The 24,540-nt window shown below is 40.1% G+C and overlaps 1 long non-coding RNA gene across 2 annotated transcripts in view; it reads right to left on the bottom strand.

Moving 5' to 3' along the window:
* LOC134736072 (uncharacterized) overlaps positions 1-24,540 on the bottom strand; it is a 260,798-nt gene that overhangs the window by 119,310 nt on the left and 116,948 nt on the right. The window contains exon 2 of one of the 2 annotated variants that reach the window (XR_010119768.1): positions 13,868-14,179. The exons of the other annotated variant lie outside the window; for it this stretch is intronic. This is a non-coding gene — a long non-coding RNA (uncharacterized lncRNA). The remainder of the gene's footprint in view (positions 1-13,867; positions 14,180-24,540) is intronic. 2 annotated transcript variants of the gene reach the window in all.

Raw genomic sequence — 24,540 nt, forward strand, 5'->3', positions numbered from 1 at the left:
AACTGCTACATGTGTATTTGGGCACCAATGAGCTCATGTAAATTGTACAATCCATGTCACAAATGTAGTTTCAGTGTCCTTGTTTCAACAGGAACATGCGTAAGGGAATATGGAATTGAGTCAAGTCAGTAGTCTATGAAACACAGAAAGTGAATTTAAGGCTTCCTAAAAGGTTGCCATGATGATCCTCCCTGCCTTTGAGTACATCATTCACCTCCAGGCAAGAACAAATAATACATCTCATGGATTGAGGAGGAGAAAATATTTCCTTGGTACCCTGAAAGGATCTGCCATCACATCAGACAGTGTGCACAATGAGAAGGCAGATTTCTCCACATAATCGCCAGCGCAAAGCTGCGATGGAAGGGGCAGAATAGCCCTGCCATAATGGCATGACGGAGCTTTCTCTCCTGATGTCAGGCGAGTTTTGTCACACTTGGGAAATCTCAGAGAATGGCCTACTGTTAGCAAATTGTGCTCATCAGCATGTGCATAGGCACACACACAAACACAAGCACACACATCCTGGAAGGGAGTTAGAATTCCAGCAACCTCACCCTGGCTCCAATGTCTACCTTCTGGCCTTGGTTTTCTTCCCCCGGCCCCACATTCCACGTGTTTAGGTGGGAAGTTACTGTCATGGTCAGAAGGCCTTTTTCATTTCCAGCTCTGGAATCTGGAATTCTAGAAACACACACATGTTGAACAACTATGTACACTGATGGGCAACCCATCTGTGGTTCTCATTGGAAAATGCCCCAGCCCTTTCTGTGGCTAGAAATTGGCCTTCACGACCCTATGATGACTCTTTGGTTAATCTCTCCCCATCAAGGGAATCAGCCATCCCAGGACACGTAAAACAACAGATGGGATATAATACCTATTTCTACCAAAAAAAAATAAGTAAATAACTCAAGGAGTGCCATAACTTGTAATTATCTCAACACAATAGAAATATCAATGTATAATCGGAATGTAAATGATGTACTCAGGTTCTCATTAAATCATGCTTTTCTAGAAAAATAAAGACAAAATAATTTTCATCCGCTACCCTGTTGCCAGAGATCCATGTGAATCAGAGCAGGTAAGGATGGACATGACCTGTTGTGTCTGTTTTCTTATCCCCCTCACCAGTGAGGATGTGTTAGCTACATACAATATTCTTTCCAGAACCTTTTAATTATTTGGAAAGAAAGTGCTATATGGTCAAGGAGAAAATCCTCAGATAATTTGTATTCTTTCTCTTCAGAATATGATTTTAAAATCCAGACAAGTTCACTCATTTCCCTCTGCAAATCGAGCTTGAATGAATGCCCAAAGTAAGGCAGGTGGATGGAGGTGTCCACTCACTGCCATCTGTCTCTTAGAATTAGAATTGTCATGCAGATAGCTCAGAGCAAAAATTTCTGAGAGACTTAGGCTAGAGTCAAGGTAGCAAGAACTTTGCATTGATGACATTTCAAGTTGCCCATGGCAGATGGGTGTGGGTATGATACGTATTTTTGAATAATTTTCTACGTGCTTCTAAAACCTTCAACTCCCCCATCCAAACTCTTTGGGCTTAATTACAGAACCGCAGCATTCAAAATACTCAACAACTTATTGCCACTCATTGGCAATTAACTCAGATTATCACGAAATTGATACAGAAGGTCCAGCTGGATGAATAACATGAGCTGGCTAGAGAAGGGGGAAAATTTTGTCATGGAAGGGGCATTAAAATGGGAAGTTAGCTATCTGGCGATTGTCTGTCTTTTGTTGTTTGTTATTTTGTCTGCAAAATGTCCTTATCAAAACTTCTACCTTCTCTGGACTTCAGTATTTCTTTGCTAGTAGAATAAGAAAGTGAACTTTCTTTTGAACTTGAAAGTGACTGTGCTCCATCAAGTCATGCATGTCTAAAGGGCCTCAGCTGGGCTCTTGGGGTCCACAAGAGAAAGTTTCTTCCTTAAACATTCTTGAAATAGCACAGACTTCCTTTCTTTCAGCCATAGCCATGCTATCTATGTCAAGTCTTTCTGACAAATTGGTTCAGAGAATAAACACAACCATGTTTTTATCTTCTGCATCATAGGTAAGTACATACAGGTAACAGCTTTCTAAGGAATACACATTGATGATCTCATCCAGTCTGATTAAACCCTAAGTCAATGCAGCTTTCAGTGTTTATTGCACATTTTTTTTCATTGCCTTTTGAGGCAATTAGTAGTAGGGAGTGTGGCAAACTGATTAACAGAGTTATTTCCTCTGGGCCTAGGACTCTGTAATATCTCCCGTTTCTGTTTCTTCAGGGATCACAAATTTGATCTGGTTTCTAGGATTAGGTCCCTCATGTCTGATTTTCCTTTTTCCTATATTTTTGGACTTTCTAGATCATCTGTAGGTGCTGCCCAAAAGCTGTCTTTGCTAAAAGAGAAGCAATCGTTAGAAGTTTGGGGTGTGGAAGGAAATAATTGTCCCAATAATGTCCCTGAGCACCACCACTCCCTCCACCATGATAAATTTCTTACCTTGGACCATTCTTTGTGAGTCAATGAAAGTTGTTTTGCTCACATACCCTAAACCAATGGGTTTTTCACATTAGGGCTAAAATTATTTACCATTCAAATGAAAACTTATGTGATGCTTCACATAATACGTCATGAGAAGAATGCAACTTAAAACAATGAGAGACCACTATACATCTATTAGAATGCCAAAATCCGAAAACTGACAACATCAAATGCTGGTGAGGATGTGGAGCAACAGGAATGCTTATTCATTGGTGGAGGGAATGCAAAATGGTACAGCCACTTTGGAAGACGGTTTGGCAGTGTCTTACAAAACTATCCATACTCTTACTATACTATCCAGCAATCGCACTCTTTGGTATTTACCCAAAGGAGTTAAAAATGTATGCCCCCCCATACATACAAAAAAATTGCACCTAGATTTTTTAGTACATTTATTTATAATTGCCAAATCTTGGAAGCAACCGAGATATCCTTTAGTAGGTGATATGGTTTGGCTGTGTCCCCACCCAAATCTCATCTTTAATTGTAGCTCCCACAATTCCCATGTGTTGTGGGAGGGACCTGGTGGGAGATAATTGAATCATGAAGGTGGTTCCTCCATACTGTTCTCATGGTAGTGAATAACTCTCACGAGATCTGATGGTTTTATATGAGGTTTTCCCCTTTTGCTTTGCTCTCATTCTGTCTTGCCTGCTGCCATGTAAGACGTGACTTTCGCCTTCTGCCATGATTGTGAGGCCTCCCCAGCCACGTGGAACTGTGAGTCCATTAAACCTCTTTCTCTTTATAAATTACCCAGTCTCTGGTATGTCTTTATCAGCAGCATGAGAATGGACTAATACAGTAGGTAAATGGATAAATAAACAGTGGTATATCCAGCAACGAAATATTATTCAGCACTAAAAAGAAATGAGCTATCAAGCATGAAAAGACATGAAGGAAACTTAAATACATATTACTAAATGAAATAAACCAGTCTAAGAAGGCTACATACTATATGATTTCAACTACGGGACATTCTGGGAAAGGCAAAACTATAGCAACAGTAAAAATATATTGGTGTATTCCAGGAGTTAGTGGGGAGAAAAGGATGCATATGTGGAGCACAGAGGACTTTTGGGGCAGGGAAATTACTCTGTATGATCCTATAATGGTGGATCCATGCCATTATCCATCTGCCAAACCCATAGAACGTACAACACCAGGAGTGAACCCTGATGTAAACTTTGGACTCTGGGTGACAATGATGTGTCCTCATAGGCTCATCAATTGTAAAAAATGTACTGCTCAGGTGGGGGGTGTTGGTAGTGGGGATGCGGGGGTTGTGCATGTGTGGGGATAGGAAGTATATGGAAACTCTCTGTACCTTCCTCTCAATTTTGCTGTGAACATAAAAAATTTCTAAAAAATAAAGTCTTTTTAAAAAAAGGTAATCCGACTCTAAAAATCTGACTCTAAAAAAACATTTAAAAAATGCATTTTAGGTTGGGCACGGAGGCTCACGCCTGTAATCCCAGCACTTTGGGAGGCCGAGGTGGGTGGATCACAAGGTCAGGAGTTTGAAACCAGCCCGGCCAATATTGTGAAACTCTGTCTCTACTAAAAATACAAAAATCAGCTGGACATGGTGGTGCACGCCTGTAATCCCAGCTGCTTGGGAGGCTGAGGAAGGAGAATTGCTTGAACCCAGGAGGCAGAGGTTGCAGTGAGCTGAGATTGCGCCACTGCACTCCAGCCTGGGTGACAGAGCAAATTCTGCCTCAAAAAAAAAAAAATGCATTTTAATAAAGTATTTTGGCCAGGTGTGCTGGCTCATGCCTATAATCCCAGCACTTTGAGAGGCTGAGGCAGGTGGATGGCTCAAGCCCAGGAGTTCAAGACCAGCCTGGACAACATGGCAAAACTCTAACTCTACAAAAAAATACAAAAATTAGCTGGGTGTGGTGGTGCATGCCTGTAGTCCCATAGTCCCAGCTACTCTGAAGGCTGAGGTGGAAGGATTGCTTGAGCCCAGGAGGTCAAGTCTACAGTGAGCCATGTTCATGCCACTGCACTTCAGCTTGGATGAGAGTGAGATCCTCTCCCTCTCTCTCAAAAAAAAAATGCATTTTATTTATAGAAATTAACACATAATATTTATTTAATGTAAGTTCAATGAACCAGATCAACAGAGTTATTGAGATGTGCATAAATGCTGGAAATCCACAGTTAAAGATGACTTGCAGTCTTATCAACTTCCGGGTCAAATTTCTTTCTTTGTTTTTTTCTTTTTTAGAGATGGGATCTGACTGTGTTGCCCAGAATCAACTTTCTTTCTTTATCTTGTTCTGCCTGCAGTATTGAGAAAACCCTGATTAACTAAAAGAAATAGTCACACATGCCAATTCTGTGTGTTTGTGTGTGAGGGGGTTATGTGTGTGTATATTTTACGTATTATGTGTGTTGTGTTTTCTATATGGGGAGTGCATGTGTGTGTTGTTGCATGTGTGTGCTGTGTATGTTGAACTGTGTATATGCTGTGTACGTTCAATTTGCAAGCTTCTTTAACGAAAGAATCTTGGAAGAGACATGATAGGACATTTGTTTCAATGTGAATAGCTCATAATAGCTCTCAAAATCTCATATTCCTCTTGCTAAGACCGATTTGGAGAAAGCTGATAAATGAGATTTTCAGCCAGTTTAATTTTCATTTTTGAGACATACTTTCCAAATGTATGTTACTATTATGAAAAATGTAACATACACTTACATATGTATTTATATGTATACTTAAATATAAAATGTCTCCTTGTCAGTCTCAGGCATTCATTCAATCTCTTTTAAAACCCTCACATTTATTTATATTGTTGTGTAGGAAAAATCCACTGTGGCTTTACTGCTGACACTCTATCTGCAATGGTAAACCTAATATTGACACTGGGTATTACCAAATTGTACCTATTTAGATTATTAAAAACAAGACCCAAGGCACAAAGAGTGGTTCTGTGTCTTAGCAGTATTTAATAGAATTTCTATAACTGCAAAAGAAAAAAACTAAAATGATGCAAATGCTAAATGTATGTATATTGACAATTACACAGTCCTATCTGTGGCATTGCCTCCAAACAATGGACTTAGATAGGAAAAGTAAATTCAAAACTTGTATGTGGACTATTACATATATTGTGAAAATATATCCACTAAGATATCTGTACATTAATATAACTGAAATAGAACAAAAGTACCGAACACTGGCATTTCTTACTAGCTAGTGTTTAACTAAGCAATATAAAATGACTTCACTATCTGCTGGTTACAGCTTTATGAGCACCCCTCTTCCAATAGTTTTTAGTCTCATTGGCTTCGGACCATCAATTAAAGGTCATGTCATTTTTGCCAACTTATCCAGAGAGTGTTACAATGGGTCTAAGCTCTTTAAAATGTCCTCTGCTTTTATTCCCGTGTCAAATGATTTAAAACCTCGTGGGAGACCTTGAATCACAATCACCCTATTGAGCTGCTCCAGAATTTTCTGACCCTACAGAAATGGAAAGACAAAAAGTGTGTGAGCTTTTTGGGGAGGTCATTCTAAACCACTGAGTTTTGAGATAATGTATTACGCAGTGAAAGATAACTAATACAGCCATCTTCTTTCACCTGTGGTGTCCAGAAGCTCCAATGGACCAAAGGCAAAGCTCAAAGTGACTAAGAACAGGCTAAACACGGGCACCCTGGCTCTAATGAACGGACTTTATCCTCCTGGAGCCCTTGGGAATGTAGGACATAATTCTGTGTCTCCCGAGCCCTTGAAATGGCAGTATTTCCATGAATTAAACACCACTTTGGGCTCCCGTCACCCTGATAACTGAAAACTCAGCCTGAGAACTGCCAGAAAACCCTTCAGCTGGTTCAGTGGCCCCAATGAAGGGTGTTAATGAGAAACAAGACACAAATATCCCATAAACAAAGAAAGGGAATATTGTGAATGCTACCCTAGGTCCTATTGTTCAATTAATAGGGTAGTAATAAGGGGAACTAAGCCACACACACATACACAAAAATAAGCAGTGTTCTGTCTATATTAAAAAATGTCATGGGAGTGTTGAGAAAAAGGTTAATCAACAGCATGTCAATGAGCGATGGAAGGTGCAGTCCCAAAAGATCAGCATGCCACTCTGACTTGGAAATCTCCACCCTATGGGAACCATGCCCCTCCAGATTCAACATGGTCCTGAAATCAAGCTCCAATCCCATCCAAGGAAATTCTGCATCATAGTTTTGCTAACTAACCATCAGTGCAGTCTTCCTGCTCTCCTCTGAGTGAAACTTCAATTTACCTGTCCAAACAAATATTTAGGAAGCATTGAATATTTATGACACTGTGTTGGTTGCCAATTGCAGCTGTAACAAATGACTACAAAAACTACATAAAATTTTAACCTTACAGTTGCAAAGGTTTTAAGTCCAGAGAGGATCTTACTGGATTATAATTCAGGTATCAGTAGGGCTAAATTCCTTTCTGGAAATCCTAGGGGAGAACCCATTGATTGTATTTTCCAGATCCTAGAGGCTGCCTGCTTTCCTTGGCTCAGGGATCCCTTCTATCTTCAATGCCAGAAATGGCTGATTGAGTCTTTCTCACCTTGAACCTATTTGGTTCTCTCTTATGAATCCACCTTTCCCATATATAGTGACCCTTGTGATTACACTGGGTCCATCTGGATACTCCAGAATCATCTCCTCATTTTAAGTTCAGCAATTGATTAACAACTTTAATTCCATCTGCAGCCTTAATTCCTCCTTGCCATGCAACATATAACATATTCACAGGTTTTGGCAATTTGGTCGTGGGCATCTTTGGGCAACCATTATGCTGCCAGCTACAGATAGCTTACTTTTTCCAGAGATACAAAAGTAAATAAAAGATTTACCCTGCCATCTTGGGTCTCCAATTCTAAAGGGGAAAAAGATGTGCAACCAAATATTTCAACCATATGGTCCAATAAGAACATAGAAGACATGAGTTGGAGACATTAGCTGGATAAGTCTCCTCAAGGAGGTAGCATTTGAGCTAAGTCTTAAAGAACAAGTAGACTGATGCCAAATTGTATTAGGATTCTCCAGATAAACAGAACCAATAGGATATATAGGTATAGATATAAATACAGATATAGATATAGAGATATACAAGATGGGATTTATTATGCAAGTTGGCTCATACAATTATGAAGACAAGAAGTCCCACAATGATGCTATATTCAAGCTGGAGAACCAGGAAAGACAGCAGTATAATTCAGTCCAAGTTTGAAAGGCTAAGAACCAGGGGAATGGATGGGTAACTCCTAGTATGAGGCCAAATTCTTCAGATCAGGGAGGACCACTAGTCCCAGAGTCTGAAAGCCTGAGAACCAGAAGCTGGGATGTCCAAAGGAAGAAGATGAATGTCCCAGCTCAAGAAGAGAAAGCAAATTCACCCTTCTTCTGCCTTTTTGTTTTATTTGGGCTCCCAGTGGATTTGAGAATGCCTGCCCACATTGGTGAGGGTGGATCTTCTTTACTTAGTCTACTGATTCAAATGCTAATCTCTTCCGGAAACACTCTCACAGATACACCCGGAATCAATGTTTTACCAACTCTCTGGGCCTCTTTTAGCCTAGTCAAGTTGACACTTACAATGAACCATTACACAAATGAATGCGGATGGGAAGGTATTGAGCTCCACGTAAAGGTATATGGAATATAAGATCTACAAGGAAGGTTCCTTGGAGTCCTTGTATAAAAATAAATAGGGGTATTGAGAAGCGTGAAGCTGGGGCAGGACATGATTAGACCTGCATGTGAAAACAATCTCTCTGACCAAAAGAGGAAGAAACTGGGGACAAGAAGACCAGTTACCCTGTGCCTTAATTCCAGTAACAAGCTCTTTTTTTTGTTGCTTTGCTATATGACAATCAACCTTGCAGTCCATTCCAAAAACTGTAACTTTTCCATCCCTAATTGCATGCTTTGATTTGCAGACCAATGTTTCAAGTCCTTATAAGGGCTGGAATAACATCCTTCAATCCCAGTCTCTTAGTACCTGGTAAAACCATCCCAGTCCAAGTCCTTGGATTTGCCTGAATTTCCTTTTAGAGCATTCCCAGCATAAAGGATTGTGTTCCCTTAACTCAGCTATGGCTTCCTCTCTTTTCTTTACACTCGCTGGTATCTTGAAAGGATAGATTGAAGCTTTCAAAAGTAGAAGAAAACATCCTGTGAAATAGCAAGTAGTCCTTCCCTAGAAATATTCAGTCACTTAATGATGATATGAAAACTATGAGAAATACTATAGAAGGGAGGGTTGCATTGTGAGGAAGTCTTGCTGGGGTGCCTTTTAGGATGTTGCTACCCAACGTGGAGTCTGTGGATGGCTGCTATTCCCAAGTCATTACCAATCTGCAATGCGTCAAGTAAAGAAATGGAGAGTAAGCATTTTAAAATGTGTACAGCACTTTATTAATTATATAGCTCTTGAATCTAATAGTAAAAATGTGAGCTTGTATTTGTAGGTCTCTTTATTTCTTCCTTCTCAAAATTTGTTTTTATTTATAAAACTGTACTGTAAACATTGTAAACATTGGTTTTAGAAACATTGGAAATTTTTTTTGAAAGTGTCACTTTTGGATGTTTTTCATCTCTCCAGTGTGGTAACTCAGGTAGACACAGGGGCATTGGCCATGAGACTCCCTCTCCTCTCTGCTCTCACTTGGCCTCCCTGGGATCTCTACTGCCCCACCCTTTGCATTTAATCCGCCACCAAACCCTACTGGACCTTCCATTGCTCTTGTCATCAGTCTTTCACCTTAGCTTTGGTATCTTAAACTATGCACTTAAACTTCAAATTCAAAAAAGGCATGTCCTCAAAATTCTAACTTGTATTAAGAAAAAATGAGTACTTACTGATGAGCTACTTTGTTCTAACAGCTACCAAGTATTTTATATATTAATATATTGTCTTTTACCCTTACAATAGCCATGAGGGAAGTGAATCACCTTATAGACAAGGAAAGGGAGTCTATAGACAGTATGCCTGAGCTGGTTTGGGACCAGTGCATGTTCCTTCTGTGCTCTGTCATAATTTATACCCAGGGATCATGCCTAGTTTCGCCAAATAATTATAATTTAATCTTTTCCTAGTTCGGGGCCATAATCCATCTAAAGTCCAGCCATGCTGACCTAAAACTATAAAAAATGCTCTACAGGAAGCTCTGTGGTCACTTTTCATAAAACTCTTTAAAGATCTGAATTCTAAGTAGCTAATTGCAAAGGTTTTTTGCTAACCAGTAAAATGAATGACTTTAAAGGCATCATTTAAATAGGATATAAATTTTGATGAAAACTCTGTGGCTCTTGCAGAATCATGAAAATGTCACTTATATACCTTCCCTTTCTCAAAGGCAGGTTGTCAGGAATTGGCATTTGATTATGCAAATCTATTTCTTAAGACTAAATTACAGTAGAAAGATCCAAAACAGAAATGATTTTAGAGTTGTATACTGCCACTACCCACCCCCAAAAAAAGGAATTTAAAGAAAAAAAAATGTGCCTAAACTCAAACTCTTTTAGAATTACCATGAAATCTAAAATTTCAATACAGTTTGGACAAAGAGAAAATAAGAATTCTTGTCTCCTGTTAAAAATCTGTTTAATCATAATCTTACTTTATTTTTCTCCCTTGTCTGAGCCAACACAATCTTACTTTTAAGTGGCACAAAAAGATCCCAACCTTCATGTATTATCAACCTTAAAATCATATCTGCCACTTGGATATTTTGTGTGTCCCAGACAATAACAATACTCTTTATGATCAGGATCTCATTGACTTCTCTCAATATCCAGTATTTCACAAATGAATAAAATAAGTGTATTGGTTAGTTATTGGTGTATAACAAATGGTTCCAAGACTTAGTGGCTTAAAACAACAGCCATTTATTATTCCTCACATATCTCTGTGAATCAGCTGGCATCAGAATCAGAAGCATTTCTGATCTAGAATGAGCTTATTGGTCTTGGGTGGGCTTGATCCTGCATTCAGGCTAGTCTGGGCTTGTTTTCATAGTAGTGATTGGGTCAAAGAAAGGAAGTAGAAGGGAAAAAGTGCTTTGTGAAACCTCTGCGTATGTGATATTGGCCAAAGCAAGTTACAAGACTAAGTCCAGGATCAGGAATAAGAGAAACTGCAACACAACTGAGTCCTGGGCTGGTTTAGGAGTCGGGTCTGAATCCAGTGCATGTGCTTTCTACCTTGCCACATGAAATTTACACCAAGGGATCCTGTGTACATCTTCACTAAATAATTACAATTAATCCTTACCTAGTTTAGAGTCAAGAAAGTGGCTGTTGTCCTGCTGATCAAATTTATAAACATGCACTACAGGAAGCAGACAGAGAAGCACTTTTCACAAAGCCTTTTGAAGATCTGAACTGTAGGTAGCCAGTTGCAAAGGGTGTGGATATACGGTGGCCGTTCAACAGGGCAGTTTGTGCAATCAGTCAATTACATCAAGGCTGAAATAATTTAACAAGTTATCCACCGTCAGGCAACTAGTAATTTGAAAACAGGTCTGTGGGACTCCAAAGTCTGCAATTTTGTTTGTCGAGAGGCCATTTTACCTCTGTTCTATGGAACTAATATTATGGATTTTATCTGGCTTACTTGTTGAAAATTTTGTAGACATTACAGATGGAGAGAATGTGAACATTGAAGCTGTGACTGTGGCAACACCAGAATGTAACAGATGCTGCAAACAAAAATGAGGTGAGACAATGATGTGATTTGGATGTTTCTCCCCTCTAAATCTCATGTTGAAATGTGATTCCCAATGTCGGAGGTGGGGCTTGGTGAGAGGTGATTGAATCATGGGGGTGGATCCGTCTTGAATGACTTAGCCATCCCTTTGGTGATAAGGACGTTCTCAATTAGTTCACGTGAGATCTGGTTGTTTAAAAGAGTCTGGGACTTCCCCCCACTCTCTTACTCCCACTCTCACCATTTGATATGCCAGCTTCCTGAGGCCTCATCAGAAGCAGATGCTGGAGCCATGCTTGTAGAACCTACAGAACCATGAGCCAATTAAACCGGCTTTCTTTATAAATTACTCAGCCTCAGGTATTCCTTTAGAGTAATGCAAAAATGGCCTAACACAGATGGGAATGCAGAATTTAGAAAGGAAGTATTCCCTAACTCTTAGATCCCTTCTCCAGCTCAAGGACGTGAAAATGGATCAAACTGTGGAAGGCACATTCCTTTGGGGAAGTTACAGAGTGTGATTCCCATTTCCCTGGAGCTGGGAAGTGTGCGGGGTGGTAATCCTGCACATCAGTGTGAAGAACGCGAGCTCTACTGGAAGCCCTCTGAGAGCGTGATGCCGCTCCCTGAAGGTGAGATGTAGGGAAGACTACATCAGGCACCTAGCTCAGACCTGAGAAGGGAAAGTAGGTCATGGGAGCAAGTCTCTCGGGGTTCCCCCAACGTTCACCACCCAATAATTTGTACCTTGACTTGAATGATCTTAACAGATGAGCATCATTTAATGAATATGAGTTTTTTCAATCCAGCTTGGTGCATCTTAGGAAAGCCTCAAGTTGTGCAAATCTGGCATGAGAGTAGAAAGACCTCTACGTGGACACTCTGGATTCTTCACACTTGAGTGGTAGGACCTGGGCAAGAGACTCAAGCTCTCTGTTTCCTTTTTGGTACCCTAGATCATATTGACCTGGCCAAACTTACAAGTTGGTTGGAGGCTTAAATAGAGTAATGGATGAGCATATCTTAAAAAGAGTAAAATGTTATACAGATACATTTAATCATCTCTTGCATAAATACAGAGCCCTGCCCCCATGTGCCCAAAAAAGCCAATTATAATTTTCTTAGATTCCAGGCACTGTCTCCTAACTGATCCAGGTAAAATCTACTATGAACCTACCATAGAAAGGAGGAAGCGGATGGATGTGCTGATTAGTAAATATAAAGAATGAGATTTCTGTAAGCTCAATGCATATAGGACAAACTCTAAAATGCTAAGTAGTTATATCCATAGCACAGTAAAAAAACCAATCCAGTTTCCTGGCTCTGAGCTTACATCATTCCTTACAGTACTACACATTCCCAAACTGCTTCCATTCCAAACATAGCATTCTATTTCTAAAGTTGTAAATCAAAGCAGAAAAGTGTTGGAGGTTTTAGAAGGCTTTTGCTTCACCTTTCTTAAAATATAGATGAGTTTCTCTAAATTCCTGATCAAGACGACATTTATCTTCTTCAGGCACACTCCTGTGGTTCCAGAAGGGGCAAGACATAAGTTAAAAAAAAAAAAATGAAGATTGGAATTCTAAAAGAATAAGCATTTGAAAACCACCAACTTCCTCAAAATTTACATGACTGTGCAGGTTTCCACAAACACTTTCACTACATGCTGTGGTCATCACACTCCACTCCGAGTCCCTGGACAGAAAAATGAAGCGCATGTCAGTTGTTCAGGAACTTAATAACCAATGGGCAAGGAAGCTTTGCTGCAGCTACATTTATTTTAAAAAATAGGATTGATAAGATGCAAGGTTGGAGACACGGGTGGTGGTTGTTACAGACAACGTCCTAGGATAAAGGATTACTGTTTTTAAACTGAAAATTGAAAATCTAGCCAACACCAATTTGTCACAGATCCTAAAGAAATCCACAGAATCAGAGTATTTAATTAATCTAAATGATAAATTGCCTATGAATCTCAACTGCGCAGGCAGCACCTATGAGCAGAAAATTCACACAAGAAAGAAAAATAAATGGGAATACTGGTGGTATTAGAAATTTACCTTATAAACAACATTATTCTAAATTTTGCAGCCTAATACTTTGGAGTCTTATAATATATTTGCTCATAATCCCCGAAGGAGTGAAAAATTAGGAGTATTCTTTAGGGCTTCTCCAAAGATGTATAGCCATGCACATTTGCTGTTGCCAAATACACACATTTAAATGAAAATAGCTGACACCTGGTAGAGTCACCCTCTGGAGACGTATACAGAAACGTTAATCTGAGGTTAACCCAACAACCCAATGTAGACATGATGTACTATATAGAAAAATAAAATACACAGTCATATGATTATTCATCTGACAGTAATAGTGTAGCCTCCTTAGGGAAAAAGATAAAGGGAAAAATCCATTGAATATTTTGAAAAATTCATTTTTAATCACATCTCCCAGGCATCTAACTTATTTGTAGGCTTTGCAATCATACAGATATATAAATATATATTTGAAATCTCTTCCCCTGGAAAATTACCATTCTTTAAGAGAAGACACCTCCTAGAATCTATCAAAGAAAAATCACGTTTACCTGAAAAGATCATTATTTCCCTTCTTGAATTCTGAAGCATCTTTGAAGAGGGAGGAGAGTTTGCAAAATCAGGAAAGGGCTGCTCTCAGAAAATCCAATCACTTTTCAAGCAATGATACAATGCCAGATGTTAAAATTTGTCTGAAGATCTCTAGAGAAGTGAAGGCAATTAGACGTTATCCTTCATTTCTTCTGTTCAGAATCTCATTACCAAAGATTGCAGACATGTTGGTTATGATGTACATCTTGCAGGTGGCACTTTGTCATTGTTAAAATAAAGTGGGGTAGAACAGAATCTTATTATAATTTTTCCTTGGTGGCGTGGGATGGAAGAGAGGAAGATGGAGAGAAAGGGAGAGAGAGAGAAGAAGGGAGTGAGGAATTAGATGCTATGCGTATACAATAAACCTTATTAATTGCATTATTTTGAAATGTTATTTCCTAGTTACTATAGTTACAGGGCATTTTAAACCATTTTAGCATGTAACACACAATGATAAACTCTGTCATACGTATCTTTTGTGATGTGGACACAAAAGAAGGCTACCATAAGAATGTCACACCACAGCTGTCCCATGGGCACTGAAAACCAGAAAGCAGTATGTGTATCACCTTAACACAGGCACCACCAACTGTGGAGTCAGGGACACAGAGTCCAACTCTTGCTCCACTCCCAATAGCAAAAAACCTTGGCCGACTCACCAGTCCCTTTGTCCATGCAATGATGGAGTGATACCACATCATCCGCAGAAACCTTTTCCAAGTCTACGGTGCCTTAATACTAACTAATTTTGACTGTTTCCAACAGCTCCAAGGGTGTTTCTGAAGAATGAATTTGGAACATGTGGTAAGGCATATGACAATGTCTTCATTTCTATATGTCAAATAAAGCCTCTGGTCTTTTTCTACTGACAGCTGAGGAATTCATGCAGAAGAAAGTAACAACCTGTACAGATGCATTTGACTAGCAGGCTTGCATAATTCCAGGAGCACCTACTCTGTGCATGGCTACAGGAGAAACAGCAGAAATGAGAGAGACACAGCATGGTCTCCACCCACAAGTCCAGCTCTACCTGCCAGACATTGGAAGGGCATACTGGTGTCAGGCAGAATTCACTCAGTACACCCCCAAAATTAGAATGTAATACGTTCCTGTTAGGGTAAGATCAACTTTGCAGGGCCAATCGGGCTGATGCATACTCAGCGTCCCTTTGCTGGGTCCCAGCAGCCAGAGCTGCTGATGGTATTTGCAGGCTAGCAGAGGTTTTGTCTGCTCTGCAGCCAACCTACAGCACTTGGGTGTAGGGCCCACAAGGAAAAGGACAAAGCCATCCAGCTCCATGATCCTCATGCTCCTTAGGATCTGTTTATAGGTTAAAAAAGTGCTTAAGTTTTGTAAAACAGCCAACTTCACTAAATGATTGCAAATTCATTCTCAAACAATAATTGTGAAAACCATTCATTAAGCTCACGTCATTTTATTCAGAAAGAGAGAAAACAAAAGAGGAGATTTTTAAAATAAAGAGACTAATATCTTTAATATTTGTAAAGACTATTTTTAATATTTCTTATAAAGAGACTAATATATTTAATGTATCATCCATGTGTTACAGTCTCACCAATGTACCACAATGTAGCAGTCTCTCATTGTGAGGTATCACCTGGAGTTCTTTGTCTCACAACCAAGAGAATTGAGGAGCATGGACACAAAGGATGAGGTTGGAGAAAAGTTTAATAGGTGAAAGAAGAAAGCTCTCTGCTGCAGAGAGGGGATCCGGAAAAGGGTTACCACTTTTACAATTGAATGCAACGGCTTTTATAGGAAACTGATGAGGACCAGGCATCTCATTTGCATAAGGCACAAATTTCTAGTAGCTCCACCACATCCTCCTAATGCACATGCAAGCCCTTAGACTCCACATTGCTTTGCTCCTCTTATTGCTCATGTGTCAGGGGACAGAATTTTCCATTGTAGGCATGTCTGGGCAAGTCACCTGTGTAGACTTGGTTATCTGTGCAGCTGTCGGCATGTCTTAGGCAAGCCCCCCTGTGCAAGTTCCCTTATCTATGTCTGCAGGCTGTTCTTTCATTTGAAAGAACTCAACGGAAGACCCACCTTAACTGCCTGCCTGACAGGGTTTTTTTCTTTCTCCTCCCTCACGTGGAACATAGTCATTATGGCAACTTGGTGAGAATTCTGGGCTCATGTTAAAAATTTCCTCCCATAGCTCCCATGTCCAAAGTCACTGGTATCCATGAACAGTAAGTGGTCTTGTCAATTCTGAAAATATTCCCTCCTTTTGTGTGTGTTTTTTTTTAAATTGGGATTAAGCTCACATAACATGAAATTAACAATTTAAAGTGTGCAATTAATTCCATGGCATTTAGTGCATTCACTGTTATGCAACCATCACCACTATCTACTTCCAGAACATTTTTGTCACCTGAAAAGGAAAACTCATACCACTAAATGGTCAATCCCCATTCTCCCAGCCCCTCATTCCCGAGGACCACCAAACTCCTTTCCATCTCTGTAGATTTGTCAATTATAGATATTTCATATAAATGAAATCATACAATATGTGGCCTTTTGTGTCTGGCTTCTTTTACAGAGCGTGTTTTAAAATTTTTTTTTTTTAAGGCAATGTTTCTCTCGTTTCCCAGGCTGGAGTGCAATGGCGCAGTCTTGGCTCATTGCAACCTCCCCTTCCGGGGCTCAAGTGATTCTCCTGCCTCAGCCTCCCAAGTGGCTGGGACTACAGGCGTGCACCACCACACCCAGCTAATTTTTGTATTTTTAGTAGAGATGGGGTTTTGTCATGTTGCCCAAGCTGGTCTTGAATTCCTGGCCTCAAATGATCTGCCCATCTCAGCCTACTAATATGCTGGGATTACAGGTGTGAGGAACCACATCCGGCCTTACAGAGCATGTTTTTGAGGTCCATCCATGTTGTATCACATATCAGTACTTCCTTCCTTTTTATAACTGAACAATAGTCCATCTCCTTTAGTTTTTAATCTTCTATAATGTGTATATCAAATAAAGACCACTCTACTTTCACATGCAGTTTTTCTTTTTTAACACTCTGACTCATAGACTACTTTTTATCCCAGAGAAATTGTGATGCATACACACTTTAAAGAAATTAGGACTCCAACTTTCAAAACATTCAGAATCAGAAAAAAAGAAAAAAAAATCTGCTAGAAAAGTGGAACTACTTACTACCAGTCATCTCAGGTTACAAAGATTGGTCTGTGTAATTTTGTCGAATTTCAAAATTGAAATCCACTTTTTTAATCCAGTGCTAAGCCCTATCTAAATAGAGCTGACCCTTGAACATTGCAGAGGTTAGGGGCACCAATTCTCTGTTTAGTCAAAAATTCAAGTATAACTTTTGGCTCCCCAAAAACTTAACTACTAACAGCTTACTGTTGACCAGAAGCCTATTAACATGGCTTCTGGTCAACAGTATGGCCAATTAACATATGTTTTATGTATTATATACTGTATTATTGCAATGAAATAATCTAGGGAAAATAAAATGTTATTAAGAACGTTACAAGAAAAACTATATTTACTATTCATTTGATGGAAGTGGATCATCATAAAGGTCTTCATCCTCCTTGTTCTCACGTTGAAGAGGCTGAAGAGGAGGAGGAAGAGGAGGGGTTAGTCTTGCTGTTGCAGGGGTGCAGAGGTGGAAGGAAGTCCACTGATAAGTGGATCCTCAAACTTCTTGTTCAATAAGGTTAAAGAAAGTTAAAGAAGATAAATGTGCATTGTCTATTTCAAGTTCAACTCTCTAGTTTGCAAAACTAAAATTGACACCTTGGTATAATTTCATGAGACTTAGTTTTTTAAATGAGTTACAGTAGACTCTTGAACAATGAGTTTAAGCTGTGAGGATCCACGTATCAGTGGACTTCCTTCCACCTCTGCACCCCTGCGACAGCAAGACTAACCCCTCCTCTTCCTCCTCTTCTTCAGCCTCCTCAAAGTGAGAATAAGGAGGATGAATACCTTTATGATGATCCACTTCCACTTAATGAATAGTAAATGTATTTTCTCTTCTTTATGACTTTCTTAATAACATTTTCTTTTCTCTAGCTTATGCATTGCAATAACGCAGTATATAATACATATAATTTATAAATCCCATATTTTAATTGACCATTTATCTTATCAGTAAGGCTTCTGGTCAGCAGTGGGCTGTTACTAGTTTAAGTTTTTAAGGAGCCAAAAGTTATACTTGAATTTTTGACTACACAGGTGTTGATGTCCCTAACCTCTACAATTTGCTGGGTTTCCCTCGATGCCCTCATAGAGCTGGTAGCCTTCCCTTCCCTGTCTTAGATGTTTATCCATGCTATGTCCTACAAGCCCCTAATCCCCATTAGATACTGAGTCTTTAGTTTGAATCCTCCGTCTATATTCAATGCAAACATCACTTTGAGTGGCCACAACACTTTTGACCAGCATTTTAAAAAATGTAGTCAGGGGAACAATTGTTTCGAAAGACACTAACAGATGCTAGGATTGGGGATAGGGGAGGAAGTATTGTGATGCAATAAGTCTAAAAATTCTGAATTAAAACAAGCTTCAACCAGTGTCTTACCGCCAAGATTTCCTGATTTGCATATCTTGAGTATACTAGTGTTCTATGATAGGGGTAGACATTAGAACATTTCTTGGTTTTATTTAGTCTCAGGAACCTTGCTTCAACAACCCTCTCCCATAGCTAAGGTTCCTCAGTGCAGGCCGTGGAAATGATTCTCTCGGTTCTTGCCAGATATTTACACCTTAGAATGAAAAATATATCTAGGAGCAAATGTGGCTAGCAGTTGGGGGGTGAGCTAAGGGGAATTGAGTTCGGAAGGGGACATGCAGACATTAACCAGGCTTCTAGGAAGCCCTGTGGCTTTGAGATCGGAGGAACTGAAGATAAACTTGTCTACTTTCTAATATTGCTCTTACATGCATGTGAACCCTGCAGGCATTACCAATGTTGGAGAGGCGCAATAGGAAAAGAAAGCTGCTCTGTTCAAAGAAGGGATGGAGGTAACTGAACCCTCAGGAAAGCAAAGATCACGTGGAGACCACCAAGCAGGTGACCATCCAAAGACAAAAACTCCTCATCAGAGGGATTTAGAAGTAATTAGACTCCCCTATTATCTGCAGTGAGCACGTGTTTCCAGGCTTCTTTTCAACTTACAATTTATAAGTGACTAGAATTTCTATACATTTCTGGAATGCATGCATGCCAAAATTCATCGTGCAACCCTTGCTGACATTAGGGCACCAAAATGTCTACAAATGCAATCATTTATCATGCAAATTACCTTTCACTTCCTGCTTTAAGGTCCATAACTGCTCCTAAGGAAAATGCACCTCGGCACACAGTCCTCTCTTGCCGAGGCACCCAGCTGCACGCTTTTGCTGAGTTTTCTTTCTAATAAAATTTTCCTTTTTCAAACCTACACTGTTGCAAACCACTTTCTGATGCTGGGGTTCTGACACCTTGCATGTCAGGCACCTCTCTACCTGTGATGACTCATTTTATGCGTCAACTTGACGGGCCCACAGGATGCCCTAACAATTGATTAAATATTATTTTGTGAGGGTGTTTCAGGATGAGATTAACATTTGAATTGGGAGGCTGAGGAAAGCAGATCGCCCTCCCCAGTGTGGGTATCCCTCATCCAGTCCATTGATTTCGTACCTGATTTCTGCCACTTTGACTTAAGTAAGCCAATTAAGAAGACAGATGTTCTAGCATCCATACGTATATTCAAATTAAATTGAAATTTGTATATACCTTGTATTAAACTGTTTTAAAGTAACCATGGCTAGTTAGATGGTTCTGATCTGGCTGCCGTTATGAATTAGATATACTAAACTCCTGGCCTCTCACCTTGGCTTTCCAAAGTGCTAAGATTACAGATGTGAGCCCCAGCACCCAGCCTATGTGTATCCTTTGTAATAAAACTGTAATTGTTAAGTATAGTACTTCCTGATTTAGTGAGTTCTAGTGAATTACAAAACTTGAGGGATTCACAGGAACCCCTGAATTTATAGTAAGTTGGTACAAAGTGCGGGTGGCCTGGATACCAACAGAGTGTGGCTGGTGCCCATGGCATGGGAAGTCTTCTTGAGGATTAAATCCTTTAACATGTGGGGTCTGAGCTAACTTTGGATGATTAGCACGAACGCTGAATGGCAGTACACTCATTTGGGGTTCCAACAGAATAACACCTGATATGACTTGGCTGTGTTCCCACCCATATCTCATCGTGAATTGTAGCTTGCATAATTTCCACATGCCAGTGGGAGGTTATTGAATCATGGTGGCAGGTCTTTCTTGTGCTGTTCTCATGATAGTGAATAAGTCTCAGGAGATCTGATGGTTTTATAAAGGAGAGTTCCCCTGCACACACTCTGTTGCCTGCTGCCATGTAAGACATGCCTTTTCTCCTTCTTCACCTTCTGCCATGATTGTGAGGCCTCCTCAGCCATGCAGAACTGTGAGTCAATTAAACCCTTTTCCTTTATAAATTACCCAGCCTTGGGTATGTCTTTATTAGCAGCATGAGAACAGACTAATACAACACCCCAGTTACACATACTCCCATTACCACTGGAGGTGAAACTGCCTTTGCAAAATTATAACAGTAGGAGAAACCTGACATAGTTGACTCCATCTTGCTTCTGATCTCCAAGTTCCTTTGGTCATTCCTGGACATAAGTCAAGCTAACTTTAGGAGAAATTTAGGTTGTAGTTTGACATTAAAGCAAGAATGATTATAGCTCTTCCCCAAAACTAAACCACCTTTGAAAGGCCACAAGAATAGGATTATGGGAAGGGCTTATACTGTGCTAAGATTTAGGCATAGATTTTATAATTCCTTACTGCTCAGGGGTCATGTGGCCAGAGGTCACGAGAACTGTGAAGAACCGTGACCTCTGCAATTGCTCCCATAGATAACATCACTATTGTAGAACCTTAAATTGTTTTTTTCTGAGTTGTTTTTCAGACTGACCACAGCAGAACTCATGACTCATGACCTAGCTGGTCCTATGGCCCCATCCAGAGGTGGACTCAATATATGAGGACCATTTTCCATACCCCTGCTGATTGGCTGTATGATTTTACCCACAGACAATCAGCAGCACCCATTCCCTAATCCCCTGCCCACCAAATTGTCCATAAAAATACTATCCTCCAAGGGACACTGACTTGAGTGATAACTCTGTTTCTCCTTTATGGGTTGGCCTCACATCAATTAAACTCTCTCTCTACTGCAATGCCGTATCTCAGTGAATTGATTTTGTCTGTGCAGTGGGCAGGAAGAACTCATCAAGCAATTATAGACGTAGATATTGTTATAAATCCTATTTTGCAGATGCAGAAACTGAGGCACAGAATAAATAACCAGCTCAAGGTCAGAGAGTGGTTGAGCCAGGTTTTGGACCCATGTAGCTCAGTTTCAAGCCCATGTTCTTTTATTATTATTACAATTATAGATACAGAGTCTTGCTATGTTGCCCAGGCTGATCTCAAACTCCTGAGCTCAAGCAATTCTCCCTCATTGGCCTCCCAAAATCTTGGGATAACAGGTGTGAGTCATTGTGCTTGACCCCTATTTTTTCTCTTTATTATTTTTATTTTAATTTTTTTTAAGAGACAGGGTTTCACTATGTTTCCCAGGGTCATCTGAAACTTCTGATCCTCCCGTCTTGGCCTCCCAAATTGCTAAGATTACAAGTGTGAGCCACTGTGCCTCCAAGCCCATGTTCTCTTGTGTTTTTTTTTTTTGTCTGTTTCTTTTTTTTGTTTGTTTTTCTTGAGACAGAGTCTCACTCTGTTGGCCAGGCTGGAGTGCAGTGGCACGATCTTGGCTCACTGCAACCTCCTGCCTCCCAGGCTCAAGCAATTCTCTTGCCTCAGCCTCCCGAGTAGCTGAGATTACAGGTGTGTGCCACCACACCTGGCTAATTTTTGTATTTTTAGTAGAGACGGGGTTTCACCATGTGGGCCAAGATGGTCTTGAACTCCTGACCTCAGGTAATCCGCCCTCCTTGGCCTCCCAAAATGCTGGGATTACAGGCGTGAGCCACTGCGCCCAGCCAGCCCATGTTCTTAACACTCTCATGTTCTGCCTCCTAATGAAAAGCTAATGTGTTATCCAAACTCAAGGAAGATATATTAATGACATATCATGATTTTAATCATAATAGAAGGGTTAAAAATGTTCAACCCTTGGAAGAGAGATAAGTAAACAAAAACGCACATGACACTATAATAAAAGAAATAGTCACAACCACAGGTATATCTTTATTGTTGTAAATCTAAGTAATTTATCTGGTATTTTATAGAGGAAGAAATATAGCTGTGATGATCCCAGGAGTCATATTTGCATATGCAGACATTTTCCAACATGATAAAAGCTTTGGAAATCCCATCCATATTGACTTTAGAAGGATCTGATGAAAGTTTCATCAAGTGATACCCTCTACTTCTCTTCCAGCTCCTGCATAATTTACATCTCTGTGGAGGAGCCAGTCTTTTGATCTGACCCCAGGAGATTTAGGGATTAAAGTCCCCAAGGCTATCCGTGGGCTCAATGACTAGAGTCTCTAATATACTCCCATTCCATAAAAAGCAAGATGCATGCTCCAAAGTTTGAAACACTGCAAGATGAGGAGGCTTTCCAATACGTATATTAAAGGGAGGTTTTTAACTGTGTATGGGACTCATGGTTTCTCCCCATCACCTTTCCCCTAATGCTTTCTAAAGAAATTCCATCACATGACACTGCAATGCTTAATATGTCATAATTCCATGTGTCGTTAATGTTATGCAATATTAAAAATGAAATTGTGATATTTGAAGTGCGCACATAGCACAATTTGAGAAAATATGCCAGTTTTGAAATTCTGCCAAGATCAGCTTGAAAATCTTGCCGTAGATTGTTCTTACAGATATATTAGTCTGAGTTCTCCCACGAGTCAACCCCGATACCAGGAGTTGAGTGTAGTGGCCTTATTTATGCAGTAGCTTATGCAAGAGCTTATCCAAGAAGCCCACTGGGGAAGTGGGGAGTGAGAGAGAAGTAAAGAGAATGTGTTAATAAGTAGGGGCTTAGTCACTCTCACCCCTGGGAAGGAAGGTGTGGTCTTGGAAACACACCCCCACCCCAGGGAAGGAGGCATTTGACCTCCGACTCCCTTTTCCGGTGTCTGAGGGCTGTCTTAGGGGTTTTGACCCACATGCCGCTAAGTTTCCTAGGGACAGAGCCAGCCCTGAGCTGAAAAGAAGGAAGCCAGACATGCTTGAGTGAGAGGCTGTCAGCTTGCTGTGAACCTCTAGTGCACCTGCTAGCGAACTGAGAACGGTCAAGGGAATGTGGGTGGAGCATCCAGGCACCTTCCACAGATGGAGCTTAAGTGACTGTGCTGAAAGTAATCCTTGATACATTTATTTAGAGGTCTCCTTTTTAAGGATTCAGAATGCCAAACAAAATTCTGTCCTTTTTAAGGGCCCTCCTTAGCACCATCCAGACTGGAAAGACCACTGGTCTATGGCCCCGAGCTTCCCCTACTAAAAATAAGAAGGCTGTAAGGGACAGACATCAGGTCTTCTGTTCTGGCAAGAAAGCACTCAATCTTTTTGTTAAATGAAGGCATGAGTTGATGAATACCACTGTCTCCTACACATTCAGTTCAGACGAATAGCAGATCACTTGCTGAAATTCCCAAAGATGTTTATTTTACAATCAGAAGTCTGAAAGAAGAAACAAATGCTTTTTTTCCAACAACTATTTTTTTCATGTCATTTTAAAGCACATAAAGTCAGGTAGCGTGATGCCTCCAGCTTTGTTCTTTTGGCTTAGGATTGACTTGGCGATGCGGGCTCTTTTTTGGTTCCATATGAACTTTAAAGTAGTTTTTTCCAATTCTGTGAAGAAAGTCATTGGTAGCTTGATGGGGATGGCATTGAATCTATAAATTACCTTGGGCAGTATGGCCATTTTCACGATATTGATTCTTCCAACCCATGAGCATGGAATGTTCTTCCATTTGTTTGTATCCTCTTTTATTTCATTGAGCAGTGGTTTGTAGTTCTCCTTGAAGAGGTCCTTCACATCCCTTGTAAGTTGGATTCCTAGGTATTTTATTCTCTTTGAAGCAATTGTGAATGGGAGTTCACTCATGATTTGGCTCTCTGTTTGTCTGTTATTGGTGTACAAGAATGCTTGTGATTTTTGTACATTAATTTTGTATCCTGAGACTTTGCTGAAGTTGCTAATCAGCTTAAGGAGATTTTGGGCTGAGACAATGGGGTTTTCTAGATATACAATCATGTCATCTGCAAACAGGGACAATTTGACTTCCTCTTTTCCTAATTGAATACCCTTTATTTCCTTCTCCTGCCTGATTGCTCTGGCCAGAACTTCCAGCACTATGTTGAATAGGAGCGGTGAGAGAGGGCATCCCTGTCTTGTGCCAGTTTTCAGAGGGAATGCTTCCAGTTTTTGCCCATTCAGTATGATATTGGCTGTGGGTTTGTTGTAGATAGCTCTTATTATTTGGAGATACGTCCCATCAATACCTAATTTATTGAGTTTTTAGCATGAAGGGTTGTTGAATTTTGTCAAAGGCCTTTTCTGCATCT

The sequence above is a fragment of the Symphalangus syndactylus genome, chromosome X (genome assembly GCF_028878055.3).
Source record: "Symphalangus syndactylus isolate Jambi chromosome X, NHGRI_mSymSyn1-v2.1_pri, whole genome shotgun sequence".
NCBI lineage: Eukaryota > Metazoa > Chordata > Mammalia > Primates > Hylobatidae > Symphalangus > Symphalangus syndactylus.